This window comes from Aulonocara stuartgranti (genome assembly GCF_965226115.1).
Source record: "Aulonocara stuartgranti genome assembly, chromosome: 8".
NCBI lineage: Eukaryota > Metazoa > Chordata > Actinopteri > Cichliformes > Cichlidae > Aulonocara > Aulonocara stuartgranti.
The window spans coordinates 19,629,343-19,656,466 of record NC_138959.1 but is presented as its reverse complement, the minus strand read 5'-3'; the positions used below and the strand labels follow the sequence as shown (position 1 = coordinate 19,656,466).

The following is a 27,124-nucleotide window of genomic DNA, read 5'->3' as shown; positions in this document are numbered from 1 at the left end:
GTTTGATTTATACACTTCTGTAGATCTGCCGTGCTCTCACTCACACATTTCTACGCACGATCATACATCCCAATAAATCCTATATACACTCGCATGTGCCCACACCCCCCCAAATGCAGTTTTCCATTCCTGTCAACACCCCCAACACATAAACACACACACACGGAGGTATAGAGAATGCAGGGTTTGCAGTGCCTCCCATTGCACACTCAATCAAACCGGCGGCCAGATAAGATGCATGATGAATGGCGTAATTGAAGGCGGCGGCAGAGTAATGCTGCATCGCTCTGCATTCAGTGGGGGAGGGCGGGTTATTGGTGAGTGTGTGATTAGCCTGTAGGATTTATTGTTATTGCCCAACTTATTAAAAAAAAATAAAAATACAAAGACTGTCTATCTCGCCTACAGTAGCACACCTCCAGCTACAAAGCATACAGAGCCTACACTTTCGGATGGATGAGGAGACAGCAGCGCTGCATCATATAGAGCTGGGTGGGGTGAGTTTTTGAAGTCTTGAAGTCTGTGCATGTTGCAGAAATGCGGCTTGGCTAATCGTATAGGTTGCAAGGCAGAAATCTCGATGTCAAAATCTGGAGGAAAACCACCCACACATTGAAGAAGTAGCGGTAAAGTCTCTGCTCCCTTTAAACACTTAAATAAGAGAAAGCAGAGGATACATAAAGCATACAACAAAGTGATAGAAGGTCAATGGGTAAAGGAGGGAAATAAAGCAATTCTACTTCACACTGGTAAGCACTCAGCGGAGAAAACACTAATGTATCAAGAGTTAGTGAAGGTCCTTGAAAGAAGCAGACCAGAGAGTGTCATTAACACCAGTGCACTGTCTGCCTGCTGACATCATGTGTGCACAGGAGTTTCTTCTTCTTCTCCTTGTTAATACCTATGGCATCTGAAGACACTGAGCTGCTATGGTTTACTTTGGTTAGTGACCTAACGTAACTGCCTTAATTATTTCAATTAGTGAAGCTTAGGATGTGACATTTTTAGATACTCCAGCCAATATTAAACTACACAATCTTGGATAAACAGTTATTATCAGATTCAGATGGGTATTAATCAGTAATCATTTTGTTCTAGTTTCCTTTTTGACACTGAAATTTAAACTCTCTAAGATTTAAAGTAGAACAGCAGGTGCAAGTACTGCATGCAACTCTATCTTTGGAAACTAATGAATTCCTATAGCTGCAGGTATGAAATAAACTTGGCAGTGAGACCAAAAGCAGCTACCCAAACTAACTCATGCTGTAGCTGTTACTGCTGAGTCATGTTAATCTGTGCTGCCGCAGACTTTTTATTCGCTCAGGTAAATAATTTACTCTTAAGTAGTGTTTTATAGGCAATTTAATCTGTAATGACAGGAAAGTCAACATACATGAAAAGTTACTTTGGAGAGTTCTGTATGTGTACTTCCCCAAAGATGCAGAAAAAGTACACTCAGTTCTAAACTTGTGCATGCCTCTTCATTAATAGGAACATTTCATTCAACCTCAAGAGCTGAATCATACGAGACTACGATATAGACTCCGTAGCTGAGCCACGCGTGCAGTTAATAACCTTGTGGTCATGTCTCGGTGTTTTATGCAGGGCCAGGCATTATAAAAACAAATAAAACCCTGAGACTTCTTCCTCCTTCAGGGAAAAGATGTTTCCCCCTTAAGTTTCTCTTCTTCTTCATACATTCACTCACGTTCAATCCGACAGTTTCAGCAATCTGCACCCAGGAATCCTGTTGACATATCTGAGTCCTTATATTAAAGGCTGTGATTACTGTTCTTTATATTAAGGCAGTAATAATATTCGCTCTGATCCATCCAAAACCTGAGGTGAAGAAATATTTGAAAATCTAAATAAAATATCAGCAGATCGAAGCACAGAACATTACATTTCTGATTTAGATTTAGCTAGGCTGTTTAGGTCACCAAGTCTCAAGGGTAACCATGTGCTACAGGTTCAAAACTAGCATGCTTGTCACAGCTTTTCCTTTCTGTAAAAGCTGTAACAGACACGAAGCCGATGCGCCGAGATGCTGTCAGATGAATGAAAAGGAGCGCGTGTCTGAAAGGAGCTTATGAAATCATAAACTGCAGCCCTAAAAATAACTACTTACTTCTGTGAGCAAAAGCTATAGTTTCTTATTATGATGGGAGTATGCAGCTCTCGTTAATCAAACAAATGGAGAAAAGAGCAAGGTACTATTTTTAAGGGAAAAAAAAGGGGGGGAAATTCCTGCCTTTTCCCAACTCGACACAAATTGAGACAAAGAGCAGAAACCCCTTTGTACTGCACACTTACAACAGATTAACTAAGAACAAATACACCACTTACATATATTAAGGTTAGCAAAAAATACACAATGCCATGAATGCAATGAAACCTCACATAAAATTTACAATTCAGTCACACACACACACACACACACACACACACACACACACACACGAGTGAAAGTAAAGCAACTACAAACAGTGTGGTTGTACAGAGCGTGTCCACTGTCAACACATACTGACACAGTAACCAGTACAGGGAAAACCACACATGTACATACTGAGCCAGCTGTGGTCTCAGACAAAGCCTATAAATAGAAGGAAAACAAACAGCTGTTTTGTCTGAAAGTTAAATTAGCATATCACCTAGAGTATTCAAAGATATATGGGCTGGCGGTGGCAAAGAGTCCCCGTTCCAAAACACTCTGGCATGTCTGCGCTATTTAAGAGATGAGTGTGAATGTTTGATGTATTGCTGTTGATTCATTTGGCTTCGTTTCGATATATAAAACTTGGTGCATGACATTTACTGCTGTTGCAGGATATGTACATGATTTATCAAATGAGCTCAGTTCAGGATCTACTGCTGTATATATAGCGAGAGTGCGTCTACCTCAGTTGGTTGCCAGAAACCCTGGGTGTCGCTGTTCAGACTGATTGAGTGGTGTGCTGTTCGGCCAACTGGGCTTCCGGTTGGTGGACTGCCTGCATCGATTGCTCGGAGAGGCCCTTCTTCTGGCGCACAGACAGAAAAATTGAAAAACAGAGGAGGAAAGGAGGAGAGTAGCAATGAGGAGAAAAAAAAAGTAAGAAAAGAGAGAGGGGGAGGGATGGTGAGAAGATGAGGGGAGGAAAAAAAGAGGAACATTAGCTTAAATGAAAGTTTATTAGGTGTATCAGTCAGTCAAGTCGATGGGGTGGGGTTTTTTTGCCTCAGGCTCTCCATCCTTCCTCTCTATCCCCCCTCCTTCTGCTTGCGTGTGTGTGTTTGCAAAGGAAGGGGTTTCGGGCCGGTGGGGGCAGCCATGACGGGAAAACATTAGGTTGTTGGCGAGTCGCCGGTACACCAGCCAGTAATTGGCTTGGGTAATGGTCATGTCCAGACAAATGGTGTAGGCCCTAACCGTGTTACGAGCAACCAACTGCTCCGCCTGTATTCACAGCATAACTCTGAGCACTGCTCGGATACCAAATGGCACCAGCGTGCGTATGCGTTTGTGTACAAGACTCACGAAACATGTGATTTACTGGAACAAAACATTATTACCCCCCCCACTACACCCACCCACACATGCACACACCACTCCCCAACTCAAAACCAGCGTGGCGTGCACGTGTGATTCATGCCTCTCTTGCAGTCTGTGTGGGAAACTGTACCACGATAAGGAGGAAAAATATGGCAGCACAAGCGCCCGCTCACCTCGAGGGACAAACCGACATCTGCTGTGTCCTCCAAACAAGTGACGGTTAGGATATAAGCAGGAAGAAAGAAGGAAAGAAGAGGGGGGTGAAAGAAGGTGGGGAGAGGATGACAAGAGAGAGGGAGTAAGAGGATAAGTTCCATTTTTCATCCGTCCCTCCCTCTGCTCTGCATCAATTCGCCTTCTGTCTGACGGCAAGCTGAGCCGCTAATGTCCATTGTGTCTGGATGGGCTATAAACGTGCGTGTGCGTGTGTCTGTGTGTGTGTCCGTCTGTTGATGTTATTTGAGTGAAAATGAAACATATATGCTCCCACAGAAGCTATCCAAGCTAAATGGCATGCATATATGGATAAAGCTGAGTATGTGCCTGTGTATGTGTGTGTGTGTGTGTGCGCGTGTATGTGTTATGGAAGCCCTTCAGCCATCCAGCTATCATCTCCTGCCAGACAGGCCCCACCAAGCCGACCCAGCTGGATAATGAGATCCATTATGATTTACGTGCCAAGAGGACAGCCAGACAGAACAAAGACATGTACACACACACACACACACACACACACGGGGAGTTTGGTGTAGTTGTCAGTGTGTGTATGAATGTGGGCTCTCTATCTTATACTGTATGTGCTGATGTGTGCTGCCACTGTTTCATATTTCAGTTTCTTCTCTGTGTGTTAGTTGCCTGAAGGGCATCCTGCAGTGGGTCCTCTTTCAGTCTGCAACTAGAGAACACTTCTTTCTCATTCTCCCTCTCTCTCTCACACACACTTTCCTCATCTAACTCTCACCTGAAGAAGCAAACTAAGTTGAAGATAGAAATAGATTAAGGTTGCTGTGCGAACTCTCTTTTAGTTTCTCACTTTCTCCTTTCTCTCTCTCTCACACACACACACACACACACACACACACACACACACACACACACACACACACACACACACACACACACACACACACACACACACACACACGGGATTTGCTCCAAAACATTTGTGAATGTGTGTCTCCATGCAAGTGTGTGCTGGGATTTGTTAGTGGAGAGCTTGGAGAAGCTGTCAAACACATTCTGGAAAAAGGAGTAGACCAGTGCTTCATTTCTCTCTTCTGGAACGAGGGGTGTGCTCAGCTGAGAGGAGGAGGAGGAGATTTCTTCAGGGTAAGCAAGACAGAAAGTGTAAGAGGATAAGTTCCAGGTTTAATTTCTTAATCATGACTGACTGTATTCTCGAGGCTGGTGCATTTATGGTTGCATGCCATGAACTACTCTGTCACACTGACTCTTATATTGGTAAAAAATTGTCAGCTGTCTTCATGCAATCAACTCCTAAATGTACAGACAGTCAATTCGGGCAATGCACATTTATGAAACTGAAAAATCTTTACATTTTTTTTTATTTGCCCCCCTTCCATTGTAAATGCTCTCTCTCTTACTCAGACAGACTGGCCCTGCCTTCTGTGTCTGAACACAGGGTACAGAAAACAATGGTGGGATTCTCTGTTGTTCTTTTCCATGAAGTATTCAAGGGATGCCAGCTCAATTAGAGGCCTAAATGCCAAGATCCAGACTGGGGAGAGATGAGTGGAGATTAAAAGATGAACAGAAAGAGGGGCAACGAGGGCAACAGCAGAGGAGGATGAGCGAACAGGCCATAAAGAAAAAAAATGGAGGAAAAAGGGATGACACTGAGATTTCTTTAAAAAACAAACACACAAACAGATGTATTAAGAGGAAAAAATGGTTTGAGGTGGAAAAACATCAACGCTGGGAATGTAGAGCTGAAGACTCAGCAGAAGAAAAGATAAAAGACAAACATGCATAAACAGTGAGATTAATACCCTCTACAGACACTGGCAGGACTATCATCACCTCCACAATCTGCTTTGTACACACACACACACACACACACACACACACACACACACACACACACACACACACACACACACAAAGACAATCCTCAGTGGTATGCGTTTCCATCATCAAATGTGATCAGAGCTACTGTCCGCAAGCCAACATTCACTCAACTGTGATAACCCCTGCGGGAAGGCGCACAAAAAGCGCACCACACACACACACACACACACAGCGACGGTTTCTTACAAGTGAAAACCGAATCTTGGGAAAGGTCCGACATGTCTGGTTAAATTAAAAGGTCAAATAAATTAAATACGCATCAAAAGGAACAAGGCTTCAGATGAATGGTGCAGCAGCCCGGAGGTACAGCCCTCTTCATAGTTTTGGCTGCCATTTCTGTGGGTAATAATAACACAGTAGTCACACAATTTATTGCTGAGAGCTAAGAATATGGTCACATGATTAAAAAAAACAACAACAACAACAACAAAAAAACAACAACAACAAACAAAAAGTCAGCAAAAACAAGAAACACAGGCAGACTGTTTTAGAACACACCTCCAGGTAAGCCAGATAAACTCAGGGATGTGATGATAGCTGGCCACAGCAAGAAAATTTTTATTAAACCTTGTAAGGTCTAAGTCATCACTAATGATCATAAACAATAGGGGTGGGGGAAAAAATCGATACCGTGTAGTATTGTGATATTTTGTTTGCTAATAATGTATCGACAGCAGAAATCGATATTTTGTTACAAACAATTTTTTCGTGGACTGGAACATGCTCTGACTTCAGAGCACGTTGATCCTTTTTCTGAGCAAGAACCCTGACATTCCTTCACTGTCCAAATGTGTTTAACTTTTTTTTTTGGCAGCAATAAACATGACAGTTTACTTATTTTAATTTAAGACATGTTTTATTTTAATTAAGTTTAAAACTTTTTTTATTTAATGTAAAATTATATTTTGTTTTAATTTACTTTCAAATTCTTCAGTTGCTGAATGGGCTGCATAGTTTTCATAAATTGCATAGTTCAGAATAGCTATAATTGTACCAGATGGTTGCATTCAGTTAAGTTGGACTAGACTGTAATACAAACCGTTCAGTTTGTCAACAATAAAACTGACTGAAATGAGAGAAAGACTGAGTGTGAGACTTTGATATTAGATAAAATTAATATTGATAAAGTTTACCTTTATGTACAGAATTTGAATATCGCAAAATATTTTTAAAAATTGCAATAATATCGTATCGTGCGTTAAGTATTGTGATATTATCGTATCGTGAGTTGTATGGTGATTCCCACCTCTAATAAACAACCCAACAACACAAGGAAAATTTGTGATCATCTATCTGAGGCTAGCTTAAATAGAAGAAGGCTATTCTGAAGGCTTATTTGTTATAGTGATGCACTGTGACAAAGTCCAATGAATGCCATTCGTTGTAGCTGTAGCATGGGTGGGCCATGCGACAGCTAAATCTTGCCATGCAAAGAATATCGCCATTCTCTGTGGATTTCCAGACATTTTTGAGGTTGCAATAAAATTCCCATCAGTGCAGAAAAAAAGCGTTAATCTTCCGTATGGTTAGCCACTTGCGCAACTATTCTGACTTCTAAGTTGGTATGCGTGTAGTCTGTGTGGGAGCTGAACCCACAACCCCATTGTTGTGGCGTGTCCCACGCTCCAACCGAGTCGACAATCGGTACCAAGATCAAAACGTAAAACACATGCTGCCACCAAAATAATTCCCTCTAATTGCGCACCAACAAAACAACATTGTGTCTCAGATCTCGCTCTGACAAAAACCTAATGTCAATATTTCTCCAGTAAACCAAACTCAGGCGAGATTCCCCCCCTTCCTGCATCTCAATCCGCCTTAACAAAACAGCTCTTCGCTCACAGCAGTGCCAAGCCTAATCACATTCCCTCAGCACCAGGTGGTTCTCATTGACTGAGGCCCAGCTCCTCCACTCTGCAGGATGCTCCGCCAGAGGAAATTGGCTCGTCTACGAGCATTTATTGCTGGTGAGCTCGATCGAACGGAGTTGTGCGGGCCCTCCAATGCTGTCGCTGGACTTCGGCCTCTTTGAGGAGCCTACTTCACCAAAACAGCTGTTCAGCACACGCGGCCCTATCCAAAGACACAATTAGAAACACCCTTTTCCTATTACTCCCTGCCATTAAACGCCATTGAGTGGAATTAGTGGCAGTCTATGGAATAAGTGGATTCTAATTCATGCCCCTCTTTACATGGGCCACGGCTGCTACCGTGGCTTTCCTCTGCTAATGAAGAGGATAAAAGAGAAGTCTTAATCAAACTGAGCATCTCATCTGTGGTAATAAAGAGCACAAAAGAGGCCTTGGAGTGGCTCACTAGTGGTGCTTGTGTACACATAATCATGTGCGTATGGAAGGAAAAGGAACTTTATATACATCCCTTAGAATATACTGAATTCAGCGTTCTGTGTGGTGATAGTTAAACAAAACAAAGCAAAAGTAATAAACACATAAATGAGGGAATGCATGAAATAATGTTTCTCTTGGTCTTGTTTTCTAATTGCTTAGCCTTGCCCTACAGGGATCAATGACCCACTATGGACCAATGCTTCTCTGCTGTCTTTTATCCCTCCCAGGCTCCCTCTTGTCTTGGACCAAAGTGCTAACCAGCAGGGTCTGATTAGATTTAAATGTCAAGAGAGATAGGACAATACAGTTATCTTCCCAAATTATGGCCCATTAAAGGGCCTATGCAGTGTGCCTCCCTCCTCTACTAACTAATCACCAACCAGATTCATCATCTCGCAGACTGGGGCATAATTTGGGGGGCTGCGGTTTCCCCTGCTTCTCCATTTCTGTGTGTGTGTATCGCACCATGTGCAAGGGCATGCAGGAGTCTCTGTAATGCATGATCAGTGTGTGTGCACGCTGTATGTGTGTTGCTCCAGAGGGAGCAGGTTCGGCGCCCCAGGCCAGTGCCCCATTAAAGGAAAGAAAGACAGAAGCAGTGTGTATAAGGGAGAGACACAGAGGAGAGGAGGAGAAGGAGGAGAGCACCTCCTCATTTAGACAGCAGGAGTGGCAGGCTGTGTTCCACCTGCAGCCAACAGACAGACAGAGGGAAAAGGCTGGGATGCCTCCCATCTGCCTCCTTATAATTCACCTGCTGTCCTCAGGGTGTCATAAGAAGCCGGGTGCCAAAAACGGAGTCTCCCTTCTAAGCCCTGTTATTAATTTTACACTTTTCCCTCTTATGTCATGCTCCTTCACACACTTCTTCTCTCCTTTCTTCATATGCTTTTGTTGTCCTTGTCCTTTATATTCATCTTTCCTCTTCACTCTGCTTGTTCCTCCATAAGGAACCCCATCACTGATCTACCATACATCGCAGCTTTCATCCTACCATCACAGAGGTGGAGATGATAGCGGTGGTGGTTCAAAGTCCTATGGGAGAAGGAAGAAAGTGGAAATGCAGGGCTCATATCTCAAGGTGGTTTCCTCCATATTCTCGCCTCTTTTCACCTCTTTCCGCATTTCCATTACATGCCTTGCCCATCTTTCAGTATGCAGCCTCTATTCATCTTCTCCACGTGGGATCCTCTCTCCTCCTGTGGCCCCTTCTTTCTTTCATAAGAGCTTTTGTCTGTCCTTTAATATCTCCTTCCTCTCCATCTCCCTTTTGTCTATCACGACGCACTCATACAAGGCTCTATCTTCAAACTTCTGCCGGCAATTTATGCACAGGAGCCTGGCTGCTGTGCATTAGGGCCCATGACATAAGGCAACACATTATGGATTGCACTATAAATAGCTACTGTGTACACGTCCTGTAAAAGCTTTTCATTACATGGAGACATTGAACAATCAATATAAGCCCTCTACTGAATCTAATTACCAAAAATGACAATAGCTAGAAAATATATACTTATTTTCAAGATGATCAGTGAAGGAGAACAATGTTTCCACCAAAGAGCCTTCAAGAGGCCTCTTAGTCAAGTATCAGGCCCATTAAAAGCTCAAGGCAATACGGAGATGAATGTGGGAAAGATAAGAACTTCTTTTCTTTTTTTCTTTTTTTTTTTAATGGAAGACTAAATGATGAGCAGCAGCTGCAGAGTGGTTTTAAAAATATACTTTCTCAGTAATGTGTATCCACAAAGGTACACCATTCAGTTCTGGGTGATTTTAGTTCATACTCCCACAAATCTATATATGATGCATCTATTATGTTGCTACTGGAGCCCAGACAAAGCTCCATGGGTGCCAGTGGTCTGAGCCAAGCACACAGCAGACCTTCCTATGAGGTGCAGCTTTAGGTAGAGTGCAGAGAAAGCCAAGAAAGAAAAGAGGAGTGAATAGGAAGGAAGGAAGGAGAAAGAGAGAGAATGGGAGGAGCCCCGGGTGTCATTTCTCTCTCTGTCAGCTCCCAGCTCTCCCGTCCTCCCTCCCTCCACCATCACCCCCTGAGATGTGGATGCTTCGCGGGGACAATTACCGACTGACACTTCATCATGGGCCGCGTGACAGCCGCTGACGGCCCTCGTCCAAACAAATGATGCTGAGGTCGAGGTTGCAGGCCTGCCTCCGAGTCTGCCTGCCTGTAGCCCTGCTGTATGGCCCTGCACTGCATTAGCAAGCACCCCCCCTCCCGTGCACACACACACACACACACACACACACACACGGGAAAAAAGCTACATTAAAAGAGACTCCTCTAAACCAACCACCTTCTTCCTTTAAGAAAAACACATTTATCAGCAGCGGGGGATGGTGTGTGAGGGGAGGGGTGGAGGGGGTTTCAATAGAAGGATGGAGGGAGGGTGGGGGCGCTACAGTACTGTCAAACCCCATTCCCCTTAGGTAAAGAGAGAGCTCTTCATCTTTGTGAGGCAACTAGGACTCACTCACACACACACACACACACACACACACACACACACACACACACACACACACACAAATACTCCCCAACCTGCCACATACGGCTTATCAGATAATGGGGTTAAAAATCAACTTAAAAAGCCAACAAGGCAAAAAGGCAAGCAATCACCACAGTGACACTGGCGTGCATCAATTAACCCTGTGTCTTTGTGGAGCACAGATAACACCGCCCTCCCTTCACGAGCTAAACTCACAATCAAATCGCTCCCTTGACTCGGGGTTGAGTGCAGCTAAGTTTAGATTCATGAAGTAGGTCATTTGCTAATAGTTTAAAAAAAAAAAAAAAAAAAAAAAAGGGGGGGGGGGGGGGGGCAGTGTATAGTTTTAAGAGAAAAAAAGAGAAAAAGGAAAGAAGGCATGTGGTGGACCTGCTGCTAGCAGTCCCTTAGCTGTGAGTGTGAACCTGCAGATTAATAAATGTTGCCTGTGATCTCGGCCCAGGGAGGCAGATGAACAACAATCGAGAAAGACATCAAACGCTCGACTAACACTGAAACAACACTTGACAAAAAAAAAAAAAAAAAAGAAAAAACAGAAAGCCCGCCGGTCTCTGAAAACATTCACCCGACTAGATGTAGGATGGAGAGGAGGAGAGAGAAACTGAGACGCAGAAGAAAGAGCATAAACAATGAAACATTTATCAAAGCGAGCAGCGGAGCATCTTCTGCACGGCAGGGGCAGCCTGCTAATGCAGGTGGCTTTGCTGTTTTTGGTATCCTGAGATGACATTGGCAGGAGGTGGTGAGCAGTTATGCCTCAGGTTTGATAAAAACCTTAAAAAACAACCCTCTTTTTTTTCTAAATTTTGAACTATACTTTGTGCATGTCCTCTGGTCTCCTGAAGGAAAGCACATTTTTACTCTTTGTGGCTTTCTCTCTGTTTATTATCAAATTCTTTTCATTCATGCTCTGAATGTTTTCCCTGTTGTTCACTGCTCTTTATAAATGTGCTTGGCATCGCTTGCATCTTCAAACTCCTGCACAAGATAAATAAAAGAGCAGGCAATGGAGGGGGGAAAAAAATCCAGACCTATTTGTCATGTTGGAAAGGCCCTTGAGAACACTTTCAATCTTTCCATCAATAGTCGGCGTGTAGGCCTGTATGTGCCATCATTAAAAAGTAGATGCTTCTCTGTTTATTTATCATACGGACACATGGCTGACAGCTTCCTGTAAACAAGTCATATGTTTATATGTGTGCACGAGTGTGTACGTACAGTCACTGTAGCTTTCTCTCTGTCCTTTATCTGCAAAAAATGGATGGCTGCTGCTCACTAATGTGTGTGTGTGTGTGTTGGGGGGGGGATGGAGTTGGCCAGAGTGCTTTCTGATAATGACTGCTACAGAGCTCATCACTGTGTACCAGGGGAAAATGCTATTTCCTCACTGACCGGTGGTTAAAGAACTCAAATCACTTCAATGGGAACAAATGAGGTGGTGTTTGATGCTTAACAGCCTCAGAGATAAATGTACAAATGGCGAATGAATCATTCGCCTGATGTAACAGAACTGTCGATGGATCGCTCAGGTAGTGAGAAATAAGGAATGGCTTTTTCCCTTTAATGCTTTGGACACTTTTGCCACTTGCTGGCCTTGCTTTTTAGCAGGTGTGGCAAGAATCAACTGAACATTACGCGCAGCATAAAGAAGCTACCATATGTCTCAGGAACATCACTAGTTTAGACTACCGTGTTTAATGGTTAAAAGCTGAAAACGAACATGTAAACTGCATATTTTTTAAAGCAAAAAGAAAGTGTTGTTCATTGACTGTCCATCATCAACTGAAGTCACTCCATTCTCAGAAAAGGTCAAACTAAACAGCTCTTGGATAAAAAACAGGATGTTGTCAGGCTGTCAGTCAACGCTTCAAACATGTAGGAAGAAATTATATCCGGGTGATTATCAAAAGCAATGTAATAACAATATCCCCTGTTGCTAGGCATCAATCCTTTAATACAAAGAAATGTGCAAAGTGTGTATTTAAATATAGCCACAGAAAAGGAAATGGTTACAATGAGACATTTTGAGGATTCTTCAGCAGGTGAGCGTCTTTGCATGCTTGTGTGTATCTAGGCTGATGGGTCTACAGAGAAAGACAAATGGCTACAGCAGGGGGCCGTGCTTGACATTTAGGTTTCATGTGGTAATGGACGTTGACCTGCTGGGGTCAGGCCTGCCAGCAAGGCAGCACAGAGGCCCATTCCTGCATCCCTGTAACTAGATACTAGCAAAACAGTGGTGGACACACACACACACACATATATATATAATCATTCACTCAGTAGAGGAAGAGGACATCCCAGAAGGTTGGACCACATAGGTGGGATGTCATTAGACAGAAGAGACAGATGTGTTTGGTATGTGGTTTTAAGTCTCAGGAGCAGCATGTGCCGACCAAATAGAAAGGTGACGTGTAGGTGTGTGTGTGTGTGTGTATTTATTTTGTATACATTTCCTATTTTCTATATCTGTATAATGCACGTCTGTTTCGCCTGCTAAAGCAAAAAGCAGCTTCTCTATCGTTCCAGCAAGGCACAGCAGTGGTAGCTGCTGTTGTTAGGAGAATGCCCTGTGTTCACCCACAACTCGGCAACAGGAGGCTACTTTATATACTGTTTGTGACAGCTTTGTGGTAATAATGGAGCCCAGGCCCCCGCTAGTACAAGTGGCATGCTCAGTCAAGTGAGACTTTGCCTAAGAGAACACACATACACACAACAGGCAGCCTCCTTCATGCCTAATGAGACCACTGGGAGAGTGGAGAGCAGGAGGCAGGGAGAGTGAAATGAGTAGAGGGAAGAGAGTGAGGATGGGAAATAAAGGGTGAGCGAGGGAAGAGGAGTGGAACAACAATGGCAAGAAGGGAGTGAGAAAAAGAGACAGAGAGAGTGAGAGCAACCAACTGATTTTCCAGGTTCGGGATCATAGAAAGGAGAAGAAGGGAAGAGGTGATGACCTGGATTGCTGCCAAAGAAGAAAGAGGAAGATGGAGGGGGAGAGCAAGGGGCGTGAGGAAAAAAGAGGAACGAGGGTGTGAGAGAGAAAAGAGATCGGGGGGAGGGGGAGTTGAGGTGAACCTCTAGCGGCGGGTGGTTATGCAATGTACACAACGCAGGAGTGCAGGGGGAGATCAAAGACATGGGGTGCATACATAACCAAATTTGACACCATAGTGCAGCAAGTGATGATGAGCAGGAAGGGGGGGGGCGAAAAACTCACTAAAATATAAAAAGAACAGGCACTCCCTGGGGATAGAGCTAGGGAGAAAGAGTACATTTGGTACAGGGTACACATTGTCTTAGTACAGTAACAGAAAAGGTAATGACAGAGGGAAAAAATCCAAAAAGATGGGAGGGGGGAAAAGAAAAGAAAAATAAAAACAAACAAAACAAAACAAAAAAACCCACATACACACACACGGCCGTGCTTCCCTAACTTTGCCTCTAGCACTACAGCATCATCTGCTCATCCGGGCAGGTGCACATTGCAGGGTGTGTGTGGCTGTGTTGGGGAAGGGTGTAAGTGAGTAAATAACTTGCAGTCCAAAATGGGAAATGGCTTGAATGTCCAGTGACAAGAAATCTGGACAGACAGCCACAGCTGAGCCTTTTGGTCTTGCTTCCAGAGAAAGCAGAGGATAAATTACTAACAGACGCTCAGTCTAATAAAGTGAAGATGGGCCACTTGGCTTCAGATTCCCTACAACAGGTGAACGCGCTGATTCGAACCCCTCAGCAGGTTTCAGTCTCAACAGATGGCATTTTACCTGGACCACTTTAATAAACTCTGCTTTATTTCTGTAAAAAAAAAAAAAAAAAAATGGATGTGGGGTGGCTTTTAGGTCGCCACTCATGAATTTAGTTGACTTTGCAGTTTCTTTTTATCAGGAAAAAATCTTAAGCTTCTAAGTATGGATGAACAGAGTTTCAATTCACCTAGTTTAAAAGTTTAAAAATACATTTCTACTGCAGGACTGCCAGAGACACCCACGAAAGTGAAGTCACTTTCTTGTGGAAAAGGAACACGCTGCCTCAGTCCCTGTGTTTATTGTGAAAAGTCCAAAATGGATTTTCTCATCAGCCTTCTGAAAACACGCCAGTTTATTTATTTATCATGTTCTCCACTTCCCATACCATACAAGCCTCCAACGGGATGTAAATATTGCATTTGCCAACTGCCCCAATATTCAACATGCTCATCTCATCTGTGACAAAAATCTTCTGGTTCTATAGAACAAATCTGCTTGAACAGCCTGTCACCACTTCCAGCGGTCCACATGCCACGGCTAATCCCTCTGAGACCCACAGGAAGGCTTTGGGATCATTCTGTATGAGAGCTGGAAAAGACAGGAAGCTGGCATACGTACATCGTCTGGGTGAAAAGCAGTGGAGGAGGGCTACACGCTCATTGGGAGAGCTTCACCTTTCCTCTACATAAGGTATACACAGTTTGACAAAGAGCTGCTGGTGTTGCTGTTGGATAGCGACCTTGCTGACCAGCTAAGCTATTCTTACATGTGTTTGACGCATAGCCAACGGTTATTAAACCTTTGCTTTTTTCCAACATACTGCTGGTTGGTGACATTTAGAGAAAACAAGGGGGAATTTCCACAAGTTCAAATCTGATTATTCTATTAATGCTTAAATTGTGAGTCAGCTGAATCACTGTGCCTAATATCAGCCCGTGGCCAAATTATAATAAGGCTTGTTGATTAATACAAATTTATTTTCAATTATGTTTTGGTTTCCAGTCATTATGAATGCAGACTCTCGCCAAGACAGGATGATAACTTACCACAGTTCTTCGATTGGTTTCTGAGTAAAACCTCCCTGCCTTTTTGGAGCACATGCTGTTCTGTGCAATTCTCAGAAGCAAAGCAGAATTCAGCATCAACACAACCTATAGAGCCACAAAAGCCATAATAGCCGCAAATACAACTAAATATATATATATATATATATAGGAAGATTAAAGAAACAATAGCGCGGAATGCTTTGTCTTTATTGGCTTACAGTGTATAAAAAGGGTCTGAATATAAATGGAGTAGAATTGCTCAGTGTGTCAGTACCATATAGTATAACTGAACACATAAGAGTTATTAGCCAATATACCTACTAGGTAATAATTCCAGTGAAAACATGTTTAACTTTGGCAGCAGGCGCAGCCAATTAGACCATACCAATGCGGCACAAACACCGAGTGTCAGGCCCTGCCATTACGAAGACAACTAACGATAAAAACCTCAGCGCAGTCACAGGGATAATATGCTCAGTTATCATTCAATAAGGCAATTCTCATCTATAAGACTGTCACGGGCACAGCACTCATTCCCGAGGAGCCTGCAGGCAAGAAACAATACTCAGGTGTTGAAATGACTCTTTGCTACATTAAGATCAGTAAATACGTGCACTTTCCCACCAGGGGAGGTAGACCTTAGCAGGATAAGTATATACTTTAATGAACACACACAGAGGCCAGCGTAGTGCGACTAAATCTTAGTTACCGACAGGCAGTGTAAAAGGCAACACCCAGAACATGTCCGCCCGGGACTGTATATATTAAACACAACTCCTTCATCTCGATAAATCTGGAGTGTGCAGGAAAGGCCTACATCACTGTATACAATACATCAGTGAGTGCTGTCGTTAAAGTCTTCGGTCCCTCCTATTCTCTCGCTCACTCCTCGGGGGTTTCCAGTGGCTGTCCGGAGCACACGTGTTTTGGTTTACCTAGAGCGAAGCCCTATCTGAGGCCATGCTGAGAGCAGACTATGGGCTTTGTCTGTGGCACCATTAATCAACTGTCCTTTAACAAAAACAGAAGACCAGATGAGAGACAAAGGGAAGAGACGTGGGGGGTTGGCTCTTATTTAGGTAGAAAAAAGGCAGAGAGGGTTAAAAAACAAGGGAGAGAGGAGAGAGAGAGAAAAAGGTGTGTGTGTGTGTGTGTGTGTGTGTGTGTGTGTGTGTGTGTGTGTGTGTGTGTGTGTGTGTGTGTGGGGTGGGGGGGAGTGCTTGACCCAGATCCAGGACTTCAATCAATCAAGTAGCAACAATAACAAGCAAAGTTTTCATGTGGCTTGACTGATTAATCAGGGTTTTCTTAAAAAAAGAAAGAAAGAAAGAAAAACATGCGAGTCATTTTTATCTCTTTCTTTTTTCAAGACTGCAGAGTTACTAAGTGCGTCTTTTTATGCCGGCTGCTTAGGTCTTCATGCTGCAAGGTTTTGGACATGGAGCCCTGAATCGGTCACGATTTAATGACAGCGAGGCCTTCACTCCATGCTACAGCGGAGCGATTTTACTGAAGGTCTCCAGCCACATTAACAGAGCCCAGGAAGGCTTGACAGAAAGACTGGACGGACACTCACAGCCCTACGCACTCCAGACATATGAAGGCAGGGCTTCTTTTCTAGTAAACAAACACGCACTGTTTTACACACATGCACACACAGTATAGACGCACAGTGTGTCACGGCAACAGGCTGTGTAGCAGCCCTCTGAGACACTGCGAGGTGCCGATCGATGTGGATTGAGTGCAAACAAGGAGGCATTGGGATCGATAAAGGGCCGTTACAGAGATGTGCCTAGTGGGACATAAGAGAGTGCAACGGGGGAGAAGATACATCTGAGGCTCTTGATGCTGTCTTTTTCACCTCATCGGTGTGAGAATGTACTTACTCCCCGTGAGTACTGGGACATACGCACACACAACAGAAGAGCTTTACATACTATACATGTGCATGCACACCCAAACTATTCCAAGAGACCTTTTCTTAATCTCCAAGTTTCACTGTTCTCATATAGTCTTCCTGTGAGGGAGGAGGGGGAACTTTAACTCACTTTTGGTGCCATCTTCTCCATTTCCTCCACATTCCTTTAAACAGTCTCTCCCTGTGCAGTGCACTGTCACCAGTTCAGCCTGCACAGTGCTCTGTCAGTGGAACAGCTTGATCCTAAGACTTTCTGTCAGCCCCTCCTCGTCCTCCACTCCCCCCCCTCCTCCCCCCAGCTCTGCTGTTTGCAGAGAGCACTGACTGTTCTATTCTCGCACATGAATGCGCGCGAGCAATAGGGGAAAACGACAGCATTGTTACTTCCACAAAATATGTGGCAGTGACATAATCGCCGACACTTCCTGTTTTTACATGTTCTTAAGAAGTCCACAATGATTTTGCATAAAGGTTTACTCTACCAGTCATTTCAGCTGTGCAACTGGCCCACCGCAATTGCACGCAGGTGAAATTACTCGTGGAAAGGGTTGATATGCATGCAGTACAAATTAAAAAAAAATAAAAAATTAATGCTTAAGCCATTATTGCCACTCACTGAGCTGAAAATAACCACTGTGACCACAACTTTATACTCCCAAATAGTTTTAGATATAAGGTCTTTCCTGGCTCAGAGGGGCCCATCGGTGTTTGCTATGTACAGCTGAATGAGTGTGCATCTACATTTTTTTTTTTTTTTTTTTTAAACTACACACTTGATTGTGACTTTTACTAAACAGATTTCACATAAGTCCTACAAATACACTACTGACTATGAACCATCAATGAGGTGACAACAAGAAACTTGGTAATTTTGCTTGTAAATACAGGTGAAACAGAGCAGCAGAGCAGCCAACACTGTGAGTCAGTGCTGATTTCAATCAGACAGCTTCTTTGTTATAAAATCAGGACTGAAGAGAAGTAGTCTGAAAAAGGGTCTAAAAATATAAAGGCTGCTTTACATTAGCTTCAGTGGGCGACCTTTCATATCAGTCATATTACAACAAAAACAGGAAGGTATTGGAATGAAAACAGCTTTGTTTTCAGTTCAGCTGCATTACAATAATGTTCTGTGAGCACAAACAGATGTGACTTCAGCTGTGACCTGTCAACCACATGTCATAGTCACACCTGACTTTCCCCTTCGATCGTCCCACCTTGTTGCATTTATTCTAGCGTCTGGATGAATACTTTGAAAAAATGCACACAATACTGACCAATATGTCCCGCTAATCAACATTTAAAACAAATACATAATGCAGTAATCAATGTTAATTGACTGGGTTCTATCATGTGTTAGTCTAAAGGTCTAATTAAAACATTACAAAAGAAACTAAGGTCATCATTCATCATTATAAAATCTTGTGCAATTGAGCTTGTCCTCTCAGAGCTTGGTGCTGAAAGAAGAAAAAAAAAAAAAAAAAAAAAAAAAAATCACAGTTTTAACTTTGTACATGTGAGCTGCTGTTTATGAGCATTGCTGCTCATTGGTGTTTATGAGTAGAATAAATAATTATCTTTCACTCTCACTTGTCAGGCACAGAGTCACAAAAAATTTTAAAAAGCTCAGCCCTGGAAGTGGTTGGCACGCAAGCAAGACGCAGACAGACCGCAGACTGAGAGGTGTGCTTCCCTATATCAGTGAGACACTTCAAGCTAGCATGTCAACTTAATCACAATAGTTTCTTTTTGCTGACATCAAACTTGAGCAATGCAACTCTGAATTTTTCTAGACATAACCAGCCAGACTTAAGAGGTGAAAACACAAATGTCAGAGACAGACAATCAGCAGTCTTTAGCCTTACAGTTCCACAGCAACTCTACATGAAGTCCGACTGTGCCGATCTGTGACAACAGTGCACATTAATGGAGCATTTCCAGTAGTGAGATTGTGGCTGGAGCTACACCTGAGAAAAGACAACTTGGATAGTGTCCCAACTTGATTCTGCAGACACTGCCCCAAGATTATGTGAGAAAAGCTCTGGAGAGAACATAAGATTACCTCTTAGAATTCACTCTTTGTGTTTTGTTTTGTTTCTTTTCTTTTCATGACCAGAATGATAGTCTCGCTTAATCATCTCATTAAAGTTGTAAACGCTGACACATGTTTCAACATGAGGGAAAAGCCCGACTGTCCAGCTACGTACACACTCGCCTAGATATGCAGGGGAAATGTGATTTTCTTTTTGTGCCTGTGTGTGAAAGAGAGATCGACAGGAAAGAACTAGAGAATCTGTTTTTAAAAAAAACAAACCTGCAAACAAAAACCCTTTGTACTAGTGTTAAGGATACAGCCATCTAGTATATCCCATGCAGAATACATTGAACATATTTCATTTAATGCCCACCCCAAGACAGACAGAAAATCCAGCCTGTTGAAGTACTTTAGTGTGCCACTATTCCACATTATTACAGGTGCTAATCACATGTGAGAGCACACAGACGAGCTGCTGAAGCAGATGACTGAAACCACCGAGGCATTTAATCCTCCTAGTGAGAACTGAAGGAGGCGAAGGGTCTTCTCCTCCTACTCGCCTGCTCCAGGAGCACCGCCCTTAAAGGACGGTTGAAAATAGTGCATTTGGATGATGTTATGGAGAAGGACTATTAAAAGTCAGGCAAATGCCTTTACCAGTACTTCTGAAACTGCGCTGAGGTGCCATGTCGGCTCCTGCAAGTCTTGTCCAAAAACCTCCTCTGTGGTTGATCAAAAAGAATACTCAAGTGTACACACACACACACACACACACACACACACACACACACACACACACAGTTTCTGGCCTCAGCCAGAAGTCCCTGTTGGTTTGGAAGGCCACAGCGGGCTATAACAACTACAGCCTGGCCAGCCTGTTACTAGTGGCCCCTCTGTTTCAGCAATCTGGGTTCTCTTTGCCTTTGGACAGGGACCAGGTCAGGCTGCACAATACACTACTGTGTTTGAAGAGGGTGAGTGAAAAAGAAAGAGAAAACTGCAGACATCTGAGTTTTTTTCTGCACACAAATGCATAAATACAACATGTGCAACACAATGCATTTTTTGGTTGTGCAACTGTTTGGGTATACGTTATGACTACTTTAGCCATCGTGTTCCCTCTCTCTTTCATTCCAGATTGCAACAACTGCATTCGCTTCGATCTCCCCCAACCGCCATCGCTGCCATCATTACATCATCCTTGCTTTGGCTTTTTGCTCACTCAGCACAAATTCGGGGACCCCTGGCTACAGTTCCCCTCCCCTAAGCATGAAAGGTGTTTTTTTTGATCTGTCAGGGGTTTGTGCAGGAGGAGTAACACACACCGCTGTCAGTCTAGAACAACACAATGAAAACAAACTGCAAATACAGAGTGGCCCTGTGCCCTATGATGGAAAGCCAGCAGCACCTGTCCCTTTAAGATCTATTTCTCACAGCTTGTGGGTTCTGAGCTGAGCATGCTAGCCTGAGCTGGGTTGCGCTTTGCTGTGCATGTATGGTAATGGGGGGGGGGGGGGGACCGCGCCGCCCAGCCTGCCAGCCCACCACAGGGAATTTGTTTATGTTTCCTTGCTGCCAAGTTCCTGTCAGGAGGCGCCCCAAAGAGGAACTGCAGACTACTCAGTACTGTTAGCTACGCCCTCTCGCATAGAATGACTGGGGGTTTCTGCATCCAGTATCGAGTAGTGATTTGTAGCAATACTCAAATCCAGGGAGGTCTCTTCATCAATTTTAGCGCTCACACACACTTCAAACACTCCATCTGTTGTTCCAAAAGCAGCTCTGAGAGCAACAAACTTCATAAAACATGTTCTAACAAACGGCTTAATTTATGAGCCCCAAACAGATTAACACCAATTTTCGCAAAACACAGTGCATAAAACAGCACAAAGCATAGTTTCATTAAAGCAACACTTTATGAGTGGCACTTTGTTAGGCTCGTGGATAATGGGTATTGTAAAAACTGAGCACCACCACATAAAAACATAGTAAACAGGATTGGTAAACTCGTGGGCATTAATCCAAGCACTTGTGGGAAAAAGAGCTAAAACGAAATTACTCTCCCACTAATGCAAAAGAGCACTGCGACTTCCAACGACACATGCACATTTTCCCAAATCATTACAAAAATATGATGTACCGCTTCCAGTGAATCAATAACTGCAACACTTTAGCACATTAATACAGAGCTTTAGAGTGACATAGCCAACGCACGAGCAGCCTAATTTGACCGGCGCGGTCAGCAAGTGTTGGAAACTTTCATTTAAGCACGGCAGATCTCACCAAGTTTGTTTCTGGATAAAAAGGAATGAGCTATTTTTTGTCTCTGTATCATACATGTGTAATGTCCACTGTGTGGTAGGTGACGCAGTGTGTTCCCATGAGCAGGTGATGAAAGGAGTAGTGAGACAAGGCACCAAAACTAGATGTGGGACCCACGATGGTGCGACACAGGAAGAGTTAGGGCGGGGCGGGGGGGTACAAAAGATGGAAGTATGGATGGAAAGATGTAGGCTGAGATTGAGAGCAGAGGGTGAAAGTAAAAGAAATTTTTAAAACAACAACAAAAAACCCCAGGAAGCCATTTACGTTAGCCTGGATGGCCACGTGCTGGCATGTTTCACTAACTTTTGACTGTGCAGCCAGAAGCTGGCATCTGCATTTGTTTGAATGGGATTAACGCTGTGAAATTGCTCAAATTTGTCACTGTGGTTGGAGTATTGAGCATCACTTCTGCTATTTTGTCCTTGGTGAGGAAGTAACATGCCACGCAATGTTTTGCTAGTCAAACGCCTTACAGTAAATGAGCTTGGCAGCACAACACATTAACTGAGCTCGAAGTAGTTTAGCCGACGATTTAGATCGGTTATTCGATAGTGAAAAATTGGAACAGCAACATAATCGCACCAAAACTTATAGCCAGATTTACCACAATGACAGGAGAGAAATTACCATTAGAGCCACTGGAGTCAGCAGTTCACTCCATGAAGTTTCATCAACAAGAAAAAAAAGAAGATACAGAAAGTGTTATAGCCTGGCAGGTAAACACAGATCCAACTGTGTCCAGCCTCTGAGTGAGACTAAGAAGAACCATTACATGTAAATAACAGTGTATAGCTATGCACTTCAACTTCCCTTAAGTTTCCATGTATGGAGTAAAAAAAAAAGAAAAAAAGGGAACAACACTGTGAAAAATACAGGACTCCTACTCTAGACGGAGGGAGAGGCAGCGGGCTCGGCAACCACCACCGACCTACCGCACAGAGTGTGAATCATTAAAGGCATGTGTTCCACATCAACTGCCGGGGCCTCTTCCCAACCCACTTATGAGACTGGATCTAAATTATGAAGGGAGGGAGGGCAGCAGAGGGGGAAGGGGAGGGGAGCTTCAGTATAGTTTTACATTGAGATGAAAACCCCAGTCCAAAATGGCTGCAACTATCCTCTGCCAAGTCACAGAGTAATGGCTTAACTGTGTGATATCCACAAAATGTGATGAAGTTAACATGATGAAGGCAATAAACAAAAAACTGAACAGCTTCAATTTGTACCTTTTTTGTGTCTACCTTACAAAAGCTAAAAACACAACACACGGACGTCTTCTGTGGGTGTGCGTCTGTCCACAAAGCATATCTCTGTTGTGTGGGTATGCCATGACGGAAGTGATCTGCAGAGAGAGTCTGCATTTTTCTGGGTATTGGCTGGCATACTGGTACACACAGCATTCAGTTTGCTTTTGCTCAGAGGCTGGTATGAGGGCAGGTGCATGTCTGAGAGGAAGAGATTACCTTTCTCCCAAGGCCAGGAAGAGCCGGTTTAAAAACAGGACAGAATGGGACAAGATGGGACAGGACAGAGGAGTAAAACAAGTCTGTACAAACAGGACAAAACCAGACTGAGGAGGACAAACTGCGATCTTTGATTGGCTGAAAGATCGCAGTATTGCTGTTTTCATCGTAGTGAAAATTCTTTCACTACGATGAAAAGAATTTGTCAAAACAGTATGAAATGACAGAAGGGATAAGAATAAACTAATAGCAGTATTCATTTAGCTGCCAGTCTAATACAAAGAACCAAAATGAATCTATATTCACACAGCAATGGTCTGTGCACTTCAAGCCAATATAGCGAATGATGAACGGCTGTTTGTGTTTGGTCTTTGTCACTTTAATATGACAGGGCAAATCTCCCCGCTGCCAACTCCAGCTCTGATGCAACAGTGCTCATCCTAATGCTAGCAGCACGCAGGGCACAAGACACAGCACCCCCTCCAAACAGACGCACAGTGTGTGTGTGAGTCTGTGCAAGGGTGTGTGAAAATGATTGGAAAGACTTTAAAAAGTCAGCTGTCCACAAGCTTGAACTTTACCCAGCCAGCGAAATGCAGACCATGTGTCATGGGAAAAACAAATGACAACAGAGTCGACCTCTCCACGACATTAATATGGCAAAGAGCAACGCTTATATAGAGACATGCGTGCGAAAAAAATTGGTACACACAAAGTGTTAAATGTGGAAAACCAAAATTACCCGGAGTCAAAAGCAGTGACAAATTCGGGCTTACCCCAAAAACGTCAATCTCGCCGTCCTTGAATCGATTGTGGCTCCTAAGCTCTGAGAGAGAGAAAAAAAAAAAAAACAGAGAGAGAGAGAGATTTGAAATCGAGAGCTTTGTGGTCCTTTATCCACGTGCTGCAGACTCAGTGACTCCCTGGCTTTCTGGCGCAGAGCTGCTTTACTACATGAAAACTCTTACACACTTTTTCCCCCCTCTCGTTCTCCCTATGATCTCCCCACCCTTTTCCAATAGATTGTACTTTCTCACTTGCTGCATTTGTACCCCAGACATCATGTGAAAAGTGGAGTAAAACAGTGCTTTTGTGGTGTGTGAATTACCTAGGGCCTAGGCAGGCACAGTAGTGCTTATGGCCACAACTCAATTACAGCAATGTGAATCAGGTGGCGGCCTAGAAATCCCCTCAGCCTGATGCACAAATAGGGACACAGAGGCGCCTTCATTGCCAAGACAGAGACAAATCTGAAGTGGCGTGTCATCTTTTCATAGTAGAGCAGCTTAGCCGATGCTGTGCAGATGAATGGCTGCTACAGACAACGATCTAATGACTCTGGTTTTCAGCAAGTGTATGAATGCTTCCATTTTGTTTATGCAAACTGCTCAAATATTACAAGTGTTTACTAACAGGTCTAGTTACAGATCTACATTGAAAGAGTCACATGGTACTTAGGCTATCTGATAAATGGCACCTTTGTGCTGGAGAAAGCATGGAAAACGCTTTGTGGTATTGTTTTCAAACCAAAAACAACTAGCTGGAAATTACAGAATGGCGGTTAGTAAATGCCAAACTACACAATCACGGTCAATCATATTTGAATAGAAAATTGGCTCACGTCAAAAGCAGTGAGCTTATCCTCTCTCTTTCTGAAGGGGGGGGGGGGGGGGGGGGGGGGGGGGTAGCAAATCCGGCTCCAATAAAATGTAGAACTGTGGACCAGGACAGGGTTTTCCAAAAGCAAGAGAAACCAATGACATTTAAAACTGTGGTCTGTTTGGGTATATTTCACTTCACTTGTCACAGTGAGAAAGCAAGTTCCTTACACTTAGTTAACAGCAAGCTGTGGCACAACAGAGCTTTTCTGACAGCCAGGCTAATAGTCGCTCTTTAGAAGGGTCAAGATACTGCTGGAGAAAAAAACTAAAGAAAACAGGGAAACACCATCCCTTGAGGAAGAAGTGGCCTTTTATTGGCAGCAAATGAATTTTGCAGTAATTTGTTATCACAAGCTACCAGGGACAGTGAAACAACAGAGCTTTAAATATAGCATTTTTAAAATTTATTTATTTATTTTTTTACACAAATAAAGATTTGGGGTTATTATAAAGAATGGCTTCATTTGCATACAACTCAATTACAAATGGCTCTCAGAGACACCTTAATTTGGGGTTAATCAGGAAGCAAATTTACAAACTAACATCAAATGCTTGTCTACAATTTCTATGGTCAAAGAAATATTGCTCACATCCTTTTACTACACGCTCACCTTCCTCCTGCATGTGCACATGTCAAAGATGTGGCAAAGTGAAAGGACTACGAGCATTTCGAAGCCAGCTTCATTTTTAGATGTTTTTCCTATGAACTTGTCTTTACCTTAGACTTTTTAGTTTTAACCAAATAATGTTTTAGCAGTGTAAAAAGCAGTTAGCGAGCACAAAGGTGACATAACACAACAGATAAAGGCTCAACACTTACACTATTGATTGCTATCTTGTTTGTAGGCTGATATGACTACGCAGATATCACCCAAGTGTGATAAATCTGTACATCCCTACATGCAATACTTACACTTTCCAGAACTACAGGATATGGACACATATATCAAAATATGTTATTCATTTTGAGGTGGATTGTGAATAACAAAAAAGTAGTTTCATTACCCATTCCACCCTCTACCCATCAGTTGGTTTGTGCAGAAGCTCCTTGTGCCATTTCCTGTTTTGTTTTGTTTTTTTAAACACACCCTTACTTCCTGTTTATGAATATGAATGGTATCTAAATCATGTGTTCCTACTGGTCCTGTAGAGGAAGAGCAGCATAATTTCTAGAAAGATGAAACAAGGACAGAGTTTGTGTATGTGTGTGTGTCTGTCTGAGCCTCCAGCCTGCACTGATGAGAGTGGAGTGGACAGGATGAGCCCAAGGTAATCGCATCTTTATCCTTGCTGATGGGTGAAAGCAAGTCGCTGTAGACGCTCACCTTAAACACAAAGAAGAACATGGTGTCGTCACTGTTGACGCGTGGTTTCAAACCAAAGCTGATATCGCCACACATAGGAGGTCTTGAGTGCTCAGGAGCTCGCAAGGAGTCTAAAATAATAATTCAGTGGGATCACCCATCCTGAGTGTACAGCCCAGCATCTCAGCAACTGTAACTATGCTCAGGGTTGCTCAACCGTTCAAGGTTTAAAAAGGTTTGATGGGAAGCAGTCCAAGTCTCGAGTAAAATTATCATCGGCCCTTGGATGTTCACTTATTCACTGTGACAGCATCGCCCCTGCGTAGACTATCAGTACAAATAGAATCTCTGATTTTGAGTACGACCAGCAGTCTCCAAGCGTGTGCTTACTTGGGAATGACAGCCCTGCAGCGAGGGTCATGAGCTCACATTAAAACAGACACAATGTGTTGTTTTAACTTGCTTGGTCCTATAAAATTCCACCGGCTGGCTGCCTATGCACACACACACACACACACACACACACACACACACACACACACACACACACACACACACACACACCCTGTTCTTGAGGCTCTGACTCTGAGCGGTGGAAAGCCCCTTCAGTGACACATAGATCGCATAACCTCTGTTGACACAAGAGGACACAACTCCCAATGGAAAGATGCAGATTCACACACATACTGATTGCAGGCCAAGGCTCCAGACTGCTATTGTCCTTCAGAGCCATCCAAAGAAAACAATGAAGAGGGTCACGCAAGGCCCCCTGTGGAATGGTAAATAACCAGAGGGAGTGAGACCGAGAGGAAGAGAGGAAGAGACTGAGGAAGTGAGAGAGCGAGATTGAGACTAATCCAGTCTGACAGCGTTATATGGAACACCAAGTGCAAAATATGACCATCTGGGGACAGGTGAATTCCACTAACGTTCAATCATTCAGGAAGAATCTGACACTGCTTGAATGGAAAATATGTCAACTCCATGATGCAGAGAAGAAAAACACACATGAAGCAAGAATGCAAATCATTTCACCTCTATATGGGATTCAGATTTTCTGTAACACACTTTGAAAATGCAGCGCATTTCTTCAGTCGAGTTTCACATCAATATTTTACCAACTGTAG

The 27,124-nt window shown here is 43.4% G+C and overlaps 1 protein-coding gene across 8 annotated transcripts in view; it reads right to left on the bottom strand.

The window, feature by feature from the left end:
* The window catches only part of raraa (retinoic acid receptor, alpha a), a 143,894-nt gene that overhangs the window by 101,713 nt on the left and 15,057 nt on the right, over window positions 1-27,124 (bottom strand). For 2 of the 8 annotated variants that reach the window (XM_082543438.1, XM_082543440.1), the window contains exon 2: window positions 23,809-23,858. The exons of 1 other annotated variant lie outside the window; for it this stretch is intronic. The gene's annotated coding sequence lies outside the window, so the exon portion shown is untranslated. Of the gene's footprint in view, window positions 1-2,898; window positions 3,021-23,808; window positions 23,859-27,124 lie in introns of all 8 variants that reach the window. 5 more of the 8 variants (XM_082543433.1, XM_082543437.1, XM_082543434.1 and 2 more) reach the window with 4 other exon arrangements.